Source organism: Felis catus, chromosome A1, assembly GCF_018350175.1.
Source record: "Felis catus isolate Fca126 chromosome A1, F.catus_Fca126_mat1.0, whole genome shotgun sequence".
In the NCBI taxonomy this organism is placed as follows: domain Eukaryota; kingdom Metazoa; phylum Chordata; class Mammalia; order Carnivora; family Felidae; genus Felis; species Felis catus.
In genome coordinates, this window is record NC_058368.1 from 9,925,682 (window position 1) to 9,938,777 (window position 13,096).

The 13,096-nt window shown below is 48.5% G+C and overlaps 1 long non-coding RNA gene across 5 annotated transcripts in view; it reads left to right on the forward strand.

Moving 5' to 3' along the window:
- LOC111559523 overlaps positions 1-13,096 on the forward strand; it is a 31,426-nt gene that overhangs the window by 1,590 nt on the left and 16,740 nt on the right. For 2 of the 5 annotated variants that reach the window (XR_006592218.1, XR_002740546.2), the window contains exon 3: positions 36-689. The exons of the other annotated variants lie outside the window; for them this stretch is intronic. This is a non-coding gene — a long non-coding RNA (uncharacterized LOC111559523). Of the gene's footprint in view, positions 1-35; positions 690-13,096 lie in introns of those variants that run through there. 5 annotated transcript variants of the gene reach the window in all.

Below are 13,096 nucleotides of genomic sequence, written 5' to 3' on the forward strand. Positions count from 1 at the left end.
AGTGGAAGAAGTGGGTCTTGGGCTGTCCTTGGCAGGATCCTTTAGCCGGGGAGGAGAAGGAACAGAGGCGGAGAACAGAAGATCAGCCCAGAGGAAGCAGAGGATTTACATAGGCTGCGATGGGACATAAAGAAAGCTAATTGGTGACAGAGTATGGAGGGCCCTGAATACCCAGCGAGAAAATTTGCATTACGAATGGTATTGTTCCTAAGAGTGGAAAATTTTTAATGACTTAAATACTCATCAAAGAGACAATGTACACATTTCTATGGCATATTTATCCAAAGTGCGGCGAGGATGCGGTGAAAATTTTGAGCAGAAGGCTTGATCACAGCCAGGTTCGGGGGACGTTTCGTCCAGCACGGGAGGATGGGAGAGCGAGCTGGAAGGAGGATGACCAGTTGGGTGACTGTTTCTATAAACTCGATGTGGAGAGAGGAGGCCTTGATGGGGCCACGGAGAATGGAAAGGACACGAAAGACAAAGGCAAGCAGTGGGATGCGGTTGATAAACATGCATGTTAGAGCCGTTGACTTGGTGCTACTGATGGCAATGACTCTGGCTTTCAGATCTAATGATTGCATAGGGTTTTTTTAATGTTTATTTATTAAATTTTTTTAACGCTTATTTATTTTTGAGAGACAGAGACATGAGCATGGGAGGGGCAGAGGGAGGAGGAGACACAGAATCCGAAGCAGGTGCCAGGCTCTGAGCCCGGCTCAGAGCAGGTGCCAGGCTCTGTGCAGGTGTCAGCACAGAGCCCGATGAGGGGCTCACACTCATGACCTGAGATCATGACCTGAGTCAAGGTCAGACACTTAACCGACTGAGCCACCCAGGCGCCACCCCCTCCCCCCACCCTTTTTAAAAAAGAAGTTCCACAATTTTTCTTACAGGTCTGCCATACAATAGAGGCTCAGCACAATTTTTTCAATACATGGGCTGTTCCAGGTGCCCTGTTGTATTGCTGTAGCCCTTACTAACAAGATTGTTTTTCTGATTTCTAATCTAAACATTGCTGTATGTTAAAACCCCATTTCTCAAGTGCATCTTTTGTGAAGAAGACTTACTTAGTCTCGCTGGTTGTACACTTCCGTGTGTGTAAAGTAAGGCATGCTTCAGCTTGGTTTCATTGTGATAAATGGTAACAACCCCTTTAACATTTGTCTTTAAGTCTGATCTCGCAATACAAATTTGCTTGTATGAGCAAGGTGCTTGTACAAAATAAAAATTGGATTTGTGTAATGTCCCGGAGACCAACAACCTGGAAAGACTTTATTTATTCGTGTATTTATTCATATATTAACTGAAGCGTTACTTTGTGCCCTAAGGAAGACAGGATGATGACCTCAGGGTAAGAGGGGATTTCATAAACACAACGTAAGTATGAACATAAAAGGTTGATGTATTTGATTACACTTAAAACGTATGTTAAATGAATGAGCAAAAAGTAAACATTTAAAAACCAAATCGACTGAGAGAAGACCTTGCAACACGTGTGCCCCACAAAGCCTTAGTATCCAGAATTCGTAAAGAATGCCTACCAATTAGCGGAAGAGGAACAACAAAACAGAAACGCAGGCAAACCCTCAGTGAAGAGGAAATCCGTATTGCCAGCAAACTCATGAGAAGACCTTCAACTCTTCTAATAATCTGGGAAGCAGCGTCGCAGTGAGACGTCATTTCACACCCACCAGACTGGCGGAATGTAAGAGACTTGAAAAACAATTGGTGAGGGTGGAACACTGGCACTTTTATCTCTTATGGATGAGAGCTGGCGCACATGCCCTGGAGAGCAATTTGTCAGTTTCCTGGTGAAGTTAGACTCCCTCCCTCCAGTGCAGAGTATCCCTCCTCCAGACTTGTACAGAAGGATGTATACAAGACTGTTTGATCCAATATTGTTCTTAACACTGAAACATTTTAAATGACTCTAATAGTCATCTAAAGGGTCTGTATAAATAAACATGGCATATTTAGACACTGCAATGCTATATAGCAGTTTCAATGTGTATATATCTAAAAATATAGTGTTGCAGAAAGCATAGGTACAGAAGTCCATGTGACTGGCAACAGATCAAATAATACAGAGCAGGTTATAGGGGAAAGTCGTGGACTTCCACATTTCCTCCCCTCCTTGAATCCCAAACTCAGAGAAAATGTTTTCTTTTCTTTTCCTTCCTTCCTTCCTTCCTTCCTTCCTTCCTTCCTTCCTTCCTCCCTCCCTCCCTCCCTCCCTCCCTCCCTCCCTCCCTCCCTCTTTTTCTTTTCTTTCTTCCCTCCTTTCTTTCCTACCTACCTTCCTTTCCTTCAAAACAGGTTCTTTATTTAGTTCTTCTTGTGGCTACCTTCAGAACTCTAGATTATATGTTGTTACCTCTATTTACCTATTTGGAAGACTTTTAACATCTTTTAACTCTTCAATATGAAGATTTTACTTTGCACTTCCCAGACTACCACCCTCTTCCCAGTATTAATATTTACATTTGTGATAGGCAGAGTTTTTGAGTTTATAAGTACTCCTCTGTGGTTCTCTGAATGTTCCATTTTCATAGCAACCTGTTCTTGTTGCATGGATACAAGAGGGCTGGGGGTGGGCCTATGGTTCAGCCTACAGACTTTCACTTAACATTTGGTTGTGGGTGTGGCATCAGCTGAGATTGCATCTGAGCCTGCAGTAGAGCCCCTCATTTGCCTGGTAAGCCCCAACGTTTTGCTCATAGATAAGGCGGAAAGACTGCCTAGCTGATGTGGGCTTCCACAGTGGTCTGTTCTCAAGCCAGTTATCTTTACCAACTAGGATTTGGATTCAGAGCTCTGGGTAAAGTGGGCGAGAAGGGGGCTGTCAGGCTGCAGGGGCCTCCAAATAGAGGCTTAAAGAAAGAGGGCTGAAATATTTTGTTTAGTATCTTTGGGTCTTGTTTTGTTTTGCATGGGAGTAAATGCTGAGTGCTGGCTTTCTGGGTCGTGACGGGAAAAATGGTGTGAAGGGTAGTTGTCCATGTAAGACATTCACAAGTTCTCTCTCTTTTCAGCCCACTTCTTGCTTCTGTCTTCTAGCCCAGCTGCTGACTCAGAGCCCAGAAACATGTCAGGGTTCTAGTAGGTAGATCAGCTTCCAGCATCTCTGCAACAACCACAGAAAATTCGAGACTGTGGCTTCTTTTTCAGTTTCATTAGTTAACTTGTTTCATTCTGTCTTGCAGCTTTCAAAACTTTTAGATACCTCTCTTATTGGAATGGCAGAAACCACCAGCTGAGCACCCAATATTCATACTATCTTTCTTACTCACAAAACCCCTCTATTGGGAGTGGTAGCTGAATAACACAGCCTCGCTTTCCTTGCACAGAGAAATGGCCAATGAAACGTAAGTAAGTGGAAGTCTTTAAGGCAGCCTGCCAGAAAAGAAAAAAAAAAGCAAAAAAAACCCCCCAATAACAACAACTCTTCAAAGAGACATTGGGCTCCTGGCTGGCTCAGTCAGTAGAGCGTGTGACTCCTGATCTTGGGGTTGTGAGTGTGAGACCCACACTGGGTGCAGAGATTACTTAAAAACCTTTAAGGACACCTGGGTGGCTCAGTCGGTTAAGTGTCTGACTCTTGATTTTGGCCCAGGTCATGATCTCATGGTTTCGTGGGCTTGAGCCCTGCTTTGGGCTCTGTGCTGGCAGCACGGAGCCTGCTTGGGATTCTCTCTCTCCCTCTCTCTCTGCCCCTGCCCCACTCATACTGTCTCTGTCTCTCTCAAAATAAATAAACTTAAAAAAAATTTTTTAAATAAAAATAAAAATCTTAAAAAAGAGAGAGAGAGAAAGAGATTGACAGACTCAGCCAGCATTTCTTCCTGCTTATCCTTCCCCCTTTATTTTCCTTCCTGTGTGGAATAGCTCTGTTTCTTGGAGCCGTGGCAGCCACTTTGGCACAACTAGGAAAGGTCAAGAACTCTTGGAGACCTCAGCCCTGGCATCTTTCTGTATTTTCAAATATTTGCCCCTTCAGAGGAGGATTAGATATCCTTGCCTGCTGCCTTGGGACTGTGGGAAGAATATACTTCCATGCTTCATTGTCAAGTTTGGCCATGTGATTTGCTTTGGCTGATAAAATATGAGTGTCAGAAACTTGCAGAGCATTGCACACGTCCACTCGCATTTTTGCTCTCTTCCCTTTGCTGTTAAAAAGGCACATCAAGGAGAGAAGTTGTTCCTTTAGCCCAGATTCCGTTATGAGAAGACATCTAGAAGTGACTGGCAACCTATAAAATCAGTTAGAAATAAACCTTTGTTGAGGCACCTGGCTGGCTCGGCTGGTAGTGTGTGTGACTCTTGATCTTGGGGTTGTGAGTTTGGGCCCCACGTAGAGCTCTACGCTGGCAGCATGGAGCCTACTTGGGATTCTCCCTCTCCCTCTCTCTCTGCCCCTCCCTCACTTGCACTGTCTCTGTCTCTCTCAAAATAAGTCAATAAACTTTTAAATAAATAAGTAAATAAATAAATAAAAAATAAATAAATAAATAAATAAATAAATAAATAAATAAATAAACAGGTAAATAAATAAACCTTTGTCATGGTAAGCCACGGAGATTTTAGGTTTTGTCACCACAGTGTTACGTAGTGAAAGTTGGCTTGTGCGATACGTAACAGGATACAGAAATCGTGGGTAACAAACGGCGTATTAGGTGTTGGTGTTTCAGAGCTGAAGGAAAAGGGTGAAAAGCGCTCACACATCCCAGAGAGAGACACTCGCTCAACCCGCAGCGCTTGGCATGATTTGGGGAGACCAGTTCTGAAATTCTGCACTTGTGACTGTTTGGATCCCCTTGGGAGCAGACACTGAACTGGTTACCAGTGCAGAGCAATGGCTGTAAAAACTGATGGAGGAAACAGGATTGGACGGGGACGCCCCAGACTGTGGTGGCAGTCTGAGGAAGTAGTAGCCAACCCAGTGGGGAGCTCTGGGCCAGCAGTTGTCCACCAGTGGGTACCACATGGGGCAGGCATGGCGAGGCCCTAGGGTGACCCCTGTCTGAGGTTCCACAGTGACCCCTCTGCTGGGGAGTCTGTACGTGTCTATCCCTTCAAGTGGGTGCTCCTTTTCCGGGTGATCTGCCACCACTCGGCTCAGTCCCCATCCCCAGAAGCAGTAAGCGCTGGCCTCTTCCTGCTTGCGTGTCCCCCCGGCAGGCAGTTCTCTGGGCAGGGATCCTCTGGGGCTCCCGACAGCTACCTTCCGCAGTGCCCATCTGGGCCGTGGAAAACCCTGTGCATCTCTTCCCTTTTTGTTAAGCTGTGGTAAAAACCATATCACAAACTTCACCATCTTGATCCTTTAAAATGTACAGGTCAGTAGGGTTAACTATATTCACATTGCTGTGCACAGGAACCATGTGCGTTTTTAGCCGACGAATTCCAGGAGCTCCCGCTGTTACCCTCATCCCGTGCCCCTGGCACCAGGGTCCATGCTTCCCAAACTGAAGACACACAAATCGAGCTCTAGCAAGATCCATCCCGCCGCCCTCTGCCCATCCTACAGCAGCACCAGGCACATGTCCTTCCGCGTGCGAGAGGGGCTCCCGCTTTCTTCCAGCGGTTCCCTTATATCTCCTTTCACTTGTTGCTTGATCTGGGGGGAAAAGCATCCAGCTCCTGTCTCAGGGAGGGGGAAGAGGGCATCTTTAGAGCTTTCAGGCTAACGTTTCTTAAAGAAAACTCCGTTCCTGGGTCCCTAGAAGTAGGTGATTTTTAGGTGATTGTGGAAGCCATGCAGGTGCTCTGGATTCTCTCTACAGGAAAGAACTCGCAGGGGCACCTGGGTGGCTCAGTCAGTTGAACGGCAGCCTTTGGCTCAGGTCGCGATCTCACGGTTTGTGAGTTTGAGCCCCCGTCAGGCTCGCTGCTGTCAACACGGAACCCACTTGGGATCCTCTGTTCCCCCTCTGTCTGCACCTCCCCCACTTGTGCTCTCTCTCTCTCTCTCTCTCTCTCAAAAAGAAAGAAAGAAAGAACTTGCTGCCAGAGGGGAGGGGTGGGGGAGATGAGCGATATAGACGAAGGGGATTAAGAGGTATAAACTTCCAGTTATGAAATCAATAAGGCACAGGGATGAGAAGAAGTCGTCAATAATGTTGTAAAAACGTTGGATGGTGACAGATGGTAACCACACTGGAGGTGGTGCGCGTTGTATAATGTACAGAACTGTTGACGCACTACCCTGAACACCTGAAACTAACATGACATTGTATGTCAATGAAGCTCCAATAAAAAGAAAAAAGGAAAGAAAGAATCTGCCGGGTGCCGTGAAGAGTGTGGACCTCTGGCCTCCGGCCGTGGCACCCTCAGCGTCTGCTACAGTATCTGAGCCAAGACCTTGAGCTTCTGTGAAGTTCCCAGCGGAGGGATTGTCTACGGGACAATCACAGCGGAACCTCCAAACTGGCTCGGAAGAGAAGTAGGCACGGGCTACCGTGGCAGTGGCCGCTGGACGGCAGAGAGAAGAGCAAACAGGACCAGCTAAGTAAGGAAACAGCACAGGCACTCCCTTCCCACCTCCACTCCCCGCTGCCCCCCATCTCTTCTTTCCTCTGGTCCTGGGAGTGAGATGGGGAGGAAGCAGTGCGGGGGGTCTCGCTGCTGGCCTTGGCCTGTGCATGTTCTCCATGAGCAAGCTCCGAGTCTCTGCTCTTGGGTTTTGCTCCGCACGCCCACTCCAGGGAGGAAAGGATAGCTCCCTGGCCTTGCACACGGAGTGCTGGTGTTTGGTGATGTCTCACAGGGAACATCCTGATTCACCCGGAGGGCTTGGTGAAGTCTCTGATGGGAGGAGCACAAGCAAGGCGGGACTTATCCACACCGGAGAAGACACTTGGAAGACAGAGGCTTAAAGTCTAGCCCAGGGAGACATTTCCTTCTACTCTGGAGCAGAATGAAGACGAGCTCTTGGCAATGTGGTTGAGGACAGACACAGTGGCAGAAGGAAATCCCCGGTGAGGGGAGGTGGACAGAGAGGAGATGACACAGAGAGGACAGAGACAGAGAGAGGGAGAGAGAGAAGGCAACAAGGAGAGGAGAATATAGAATGGAGAAGGTTCAGGATACCCCGATGCCAGATCTAACACTCGTATCCCAAATTAAAGGGCACGGGGATCTTGTTTTTAATTTTTTTTTAATGTTTATTTTTATTTTTGATACAGAGACAGAGCGCAAGCGGGAGAAGGGCAGAGAGGGAGGAGGGAGACACAGAATCTGAAGCAGGCTCCAGGCTCTGAGCTGTCAGCACAGAGCCCGACACGGGGCTCGAACTCACGGACCGCGAGATCATGACCTGAGCCGAAGTTGGACGCCCAACCGACTGAGCCACCCAGGCGCCCCAGGGCACGGGGATCTTTATACGTCCTGTGAGATACCTCCAGGTAGTGTTCCAGAGTCATGAACCGAACGATAGGTGGCCCCCCCCACCACCAATGCTGTGTAAGCACACTCTTTTCCATAATCACTCTTGCATAGCATTTTTTCATTTTTATTGATTTGCCTTAATTTAATACATGTATAAGAATATCTTCCATTTTAAAAAAATTTGCATTTCTTTAATAGCTTTGGAGGCTGTGCACTTGATTCCTTGGTGATTTACTCTGCCAATAAACATGTAATCCCTACCGGGAGCATGTTTTATCTGTGTAATAAACCATAATAAAAAATAAAAAGGAATCCGCTGACTATGAATGAGACACGTTGACAGGTACCGGGGTTAGAGAGGTTAGAGAGCAACTTGCAGTTTGGTGGGGGACCCTGGGCCTGTGCATCAAAGGGATTACAATCAAAAAAGGCAGAGTTTGGGGCGCCTGGGTGGCGCAGTCGGTTAAGCGTCCGACTTCAGCCAGGTCACGATCTCGCAGTCCGTGAGTTCGAGCCCCGCGTCAGGCTCTGGGCTGATGGCTCGGAGCCTGGAGCCTGTTTCCGATTCTGTGTCTCCCTCTCTCTCTGCCCCTCCCCCGTTCATGCTCTGTCTCTCTCTGTCCCAAAAATAAATAAACGTTGAAAAAAAAATTTTTTAAAAAGGCAGAGTTTATTGGACGCTGGCTGAGCGTTCCAGAACACAAATGCTGGGGGCGTTTCGTGTAGGGAGAGAGCAAGACTGTCGTGAGGGATGAGAACAGATACATTTGTGACCTTCATGAGCTCACCCCTGGCTCCGTGGCTGTGCCTGTCGGGGTGGGGACGGAAGTTCAGGCTGGCATAGCATCGCAGGTCTGTTCTCGGGGAGGCAGGAGGAGGTGGGCGCACAAAGGAAGGGCCGCGGGAGTGAAGGGACAGATGGACCAACGGCCAAGCGGATGAGGGTCGCACCACCCGCACGCCTGGGTTGCCTGAGCAGCCTGCCCTGCTTTGCCAGCCCTTCCGACCAATGTGTCCTGTCAGGGGCTGCTTCGGGAGAAGGAAGCCGGGAGGAAGCTTCCAGCACAGAGACCCAAAGGGAAATGGCTTTTACGCGCACGGGACTGTTGTCCTATCTTTCCATGTGGAGCGTATCCTAGAAAAGTCCCTTTCTCTGGCAGCGGTTCTAAGGGGAGGGAACGTCCTCTGCGACAGAATCCACAGCAGTGTTCATTCTCCCATTTATCAACCGCGGACTCCGTACCCGCCTCAGACCGTGTCCTCGCCGTTGCCTGGAGGACCCCTCGCTTCTGTCTTGCAACAACCACGCTCACCTAACTCTTCCTTGAAGTCTTAACCAGGATTCGAAGGGGGGGGAAAAAAAAGGAGGCCATTTCCCCAACCTGGCTCGGCTGGCCTTGCAGAGATTCTGAATTCCCTTCTGTGAGTCAGGCTGGGGGCAATGAATGGCTCTTGCCCCGAGTGCTGAGCACACAGTTCGAGAGCCCGGCCTCCTGTCCGTGTGTGCCCACTGAAAGCTATGAGGCGGAGGGGAGGGAGGCTCAGAAAGGCCGGCCCCAAAGTAACAGCCGCATGGCCTGTGTCCCCCCACCGTGGAGCCCAGGCAGGGGAGAGAAAAGCCACGGGGGGGGGGGGGGGGGAAGAGCTCCTGTGACAGAGGATGACGATAGGCAGATGGTGAGAAGCAGTTTCCAGAAACTGGGAAACAGCCCCATCTGACTGCAAGAGAAAGACCTACCGAAGGAGGGCAGGACGGAAACAGAAAACAGCTGGCCCGGCTGGGCTGGCAGGGACGGGCTTTCTCATTTTGCGGATGAGGAAACTGAGGCCCAGGGAGGGGAAGTGGTTTGCTCAAGAGCAGATTCTTTTTTTTTTTTTTTTAATTTTTTTTTTCAACGTTTATTTATTTTGGGGACAGAGAGAGACAGAGCATGAACGGGCGAGGGGCAGAGAGAGAGGGAGACACAGAATCGGAAACAGTCTCCAGGCTCCGAGCCATCAGCCCAGAGCCTGACGCGGGGCTCGAACTCACGGACCGCGAGATCGTGACCTGGCTGAAGTCGGACGCTTAACCAACTGCGCCACCCAGGCGCCCCTCAAGAGCAGGTTCTTGAAAGAATCCTCTGCTTTCGCCCTCCCTCTCCACTTCCTCACCTTCCCTGCTGTCCTGAGTCTGAACCGAAGGACAGGCAGGCTGGAAACCCCGTACAGAGGGGCCGGGGGTGAGGGAAGGTGAGAGAAGCTAAGTGTCCGGGCCTGCGTTTGCTTCTCATTCCGGGCCAGGAAGGCAAGATCTTTAAGACTGACTCTGCTCCCTTCTGCCGATCTCCCTCGGAGCTCTGCACCTCGAGAGAGAATCCCGGGGGCATCGTAGCTGTGTGAGCTGGGGCGGGGAGCCACAGGCGTGGTTGTGTGCAGAGCTCAGGCTCCCGCGGTTATGCAAGCGGGTGCTGAAACTCTCCGGCAACCCTTTCTCCTAACCCCTGTGAAGACATCTCTCCTGAGCATTTCACGTGAAGCTTCGGAGATAAGAAAGGCAGGACCCTGCACTTCTGCTCAGTTGCTGCCTCCTCCGGGAAGCCCTCCTTGTTGCAGCATGAATCCGGGCTCCCTCCAGGGGTCTGCTCACCCATAGTATTAGCCCTACTTTTCTGCCTTAGCCCACTCAGCCTGGGTTTGTTATATGGGCTTCTGTCTGCTTCCTTCTCTAGACGGGAAGTTGTTCGCATCTGTACCCTGCCTGCCTATGTCCCTGCACAAATGTGCTCCATGCTTTGGAGCCCGGAACCAGCTGTTAATGGAGGCACATTACACATCTTCGGTGGGCTCCCCGAGGGGTCTGAAGGGTGCAAAGAAGAGGCATTTGGGTGCAGAAATAGGAGGTGATTCTAAGAACGGGTGTGGAAGGAAAGACAAATGCAGTGCGTGGAGTGGAGGGTGAGTGGGAGGAAAGAAATGAAGTCGGAAGGGAAGGGCGGAGAGGAAGAGCCCAAGCACCAGGAAAGGAGAAGGGGAGGGGAAAGAGGAGGCGGACCTCGCCCACCGGGCTCTGCAGCAGGCTCTCTCCCTGCCCCGGACGCCTTGCACAGACGCACAACCTCAGCCAGACCTTCCTGGCGTTTTGTCTGGCATTCTAAAGCTCGGTCTTTTTTTTTTTTTTTTTAATTAATTATTTTTTTTAAATGTTTATTTATTTTTGACAGAGAGAGAGAGAGAGAGATAGAGCATGAGCGGGGGAGGGGCAGAGAGCGAGGGAGACATAGAATCTGAAACAGACTCCAGGCTCCGAGCTGTCAGCACAGAGCCCGACGCGGGGCTCGAACTCACGGACCGTGAGATCATGACCTGAGCCGAAGTCGGATGCTCAACCGACTGAGCCACCCAGGCGCCCCTAAAGCTCGGTCATTTAAAAAGATTTTTGATTCCTACCAATACTCTGATTTCGGACATTTGGAAAAAAAAAAAAAAAGTGATGGCCCTTGCATGCTGCCCTATTGAGATTAAGATAAATATATCAATTGAAACCATCTTCCCCTTAATAGTTATTTGTGGAATCAAAAATTCCCATGATCATTGAAGCTCTAACATCACGTTTGGCTGTTTCAGGATAAAGTTTGCATTTGATGCAAAATAACCATGAGGTGTATGTGTCTGTAGGTGCGGGTAATAGGATTTTTTAAAATCATTATACCTTTTGCCCTGTTGTTTCTGCCTTTACATCTTTCAAATCTGCTGCTGTTTGGTAACGATAGCCTGGGTCTCAGGAGTTTTTTGTTTGTTGTGGTTAGGAAGGCTTCTGCCCCCAAACTCACCTTCCATGTAAGAGTAGGAGTCAGTAGAGACATTTGGTTTGCATACACGTTTCATCTTATGGTCAATTTGTCCCAATATCCTGTACAGCCAAGGGCCTCTGTATAGTGTAGTGATTTAAAGTGTGGGCTCTGGGGGTTCCCCGGGTGGCTCCGTCGGTTGAGCGTCTGACTTTGGCTCAGGTCATGATCTCGAGGTTCATGAGTTCGAGCCCTGCGTTGGGCTCACTGCTATCAGCCTGCAGCCCAGAGCCCTCTTTGGATACTCTGTGTCCCTCTCTGTGCCCCTCCCCGGCTTGTGCTCTCCCCAAAATAAATAAATATTAAAAACAAAAGTGTGGGCTCTAGAGGCAGACTGTCTGGGTTTCTACCCCAGCTCGACTACTTATTATCTGTGTGTCCTCGGGCAAGCTCCCACACGGAGGCTTGTTATTCCATTTATGAAATAATAGTGATGCTTAACATATAAGGTTGTTGTGAAAATCCATCAGATAATATATGTAAAGTGCTTAGAACAGTGTCTGGCACATAATAAGTGCTTAGAAAATATTAGCTCTTATTATTAATAATCAACTGACGTATATTTCTTGAGTGGGGTGGTGGGTACCCGGTGTTCATTTTATTAAGCTTTAAAATGTGCATATGTCTTATAAATCCTTTTTATGTGTATGATATGTCTTGCATGCATTAAAATAAATGCATTAAAAATAAATGAGCATTTATGAGGTTTGTTTTAGCAATCATATGTCCCAGGGTTCCAGAAAACAATGAAATAAAATATTCCATCCCATTATTGGATTCATGTAGCAAACAATGGGACCGCCCAGGTATTCTTATTCATGATTCAAAAAAAAAAAAAAATACGGTAACTATAGAAATAGTACCGATTTTCTAGGAATTAATACATGAGCATGTATTTATTTTTTCCCTTCTTGGACCGATGGCAGGTTCTAGATTCATAGAGTCACTAGTATTGAATCATTGGTATGCCTGTCCTCTCCAGGCCGCTTCAGAGCGGGGAAGGACAGTACTCAGGTGAGGACTGATCCGTTTACCCAGGGAGGGATGCTGCTGAGAAGTCTCACCTGGCGAACTTGAACTTGATCTTAATTGACAGTCCTGTTCCTGTTTCCCTTGTTGGCTCTCAACGCCTTGAGTAGAAAGATGGAGGGGTTGGCGGTGAGGTTTCGTTCTGGGGACCAGGGGAGGGGGTCCAGATCTTTCTGGACAAAAGAGACACAGCTGTTCATCTCTGATGTAGTTTGAGGAGGTTAATGTTGCCCTCAGCAGCCTCTACAGCAGCCGCGGGGGTTCCGCCCCCTCACCCTGCAGGCTTGGAGAACATCTTCTTTTTTTTTTTTCATTTTTTTTTTCAACGTTTATTTATTTTTGGGACAGAGAGAGACAGAGCATGAATGGGCGAGGGGCAGAGAGAGAGGGAGACACAGAATCGGAAACAGTCTCCAGGCTCCGAGCCATCAGCCCAGAGCCTGACGCGGGGCTCGAACTCCCGGACCGCGAGATCGTGACCTGAGCTGAAGTCGGACGCTTAACCGACAGCGCCACCCAGGCGCCCCTGGAGAGCATCTTCTGAATTGCCCTTGAAATCTGTCGCTGTCATGCTCTTCCCTTTCCTGTGCTAATGGTTGGTTGTGTTAGAGTGCTTTGTGTACCTGTTTGTCTCCTCTGCTGGATTTCAAAAGTCTTAAAAGGAGACACTTCATCTCGTTTATCTTTAAATACCCACAGTGGCTTGCTCAGGGAGTGTTTGTTGAATGTATGAATGGCTGATTGGGTAGGTGAATGAATGAATGAATGAGTAGGAGCCATCATTAAAAAGCTGAGGATAAAGTGGAAAGATTGGGCCACAAAATCTTCCAGGTAAAATCTTTTTCAAA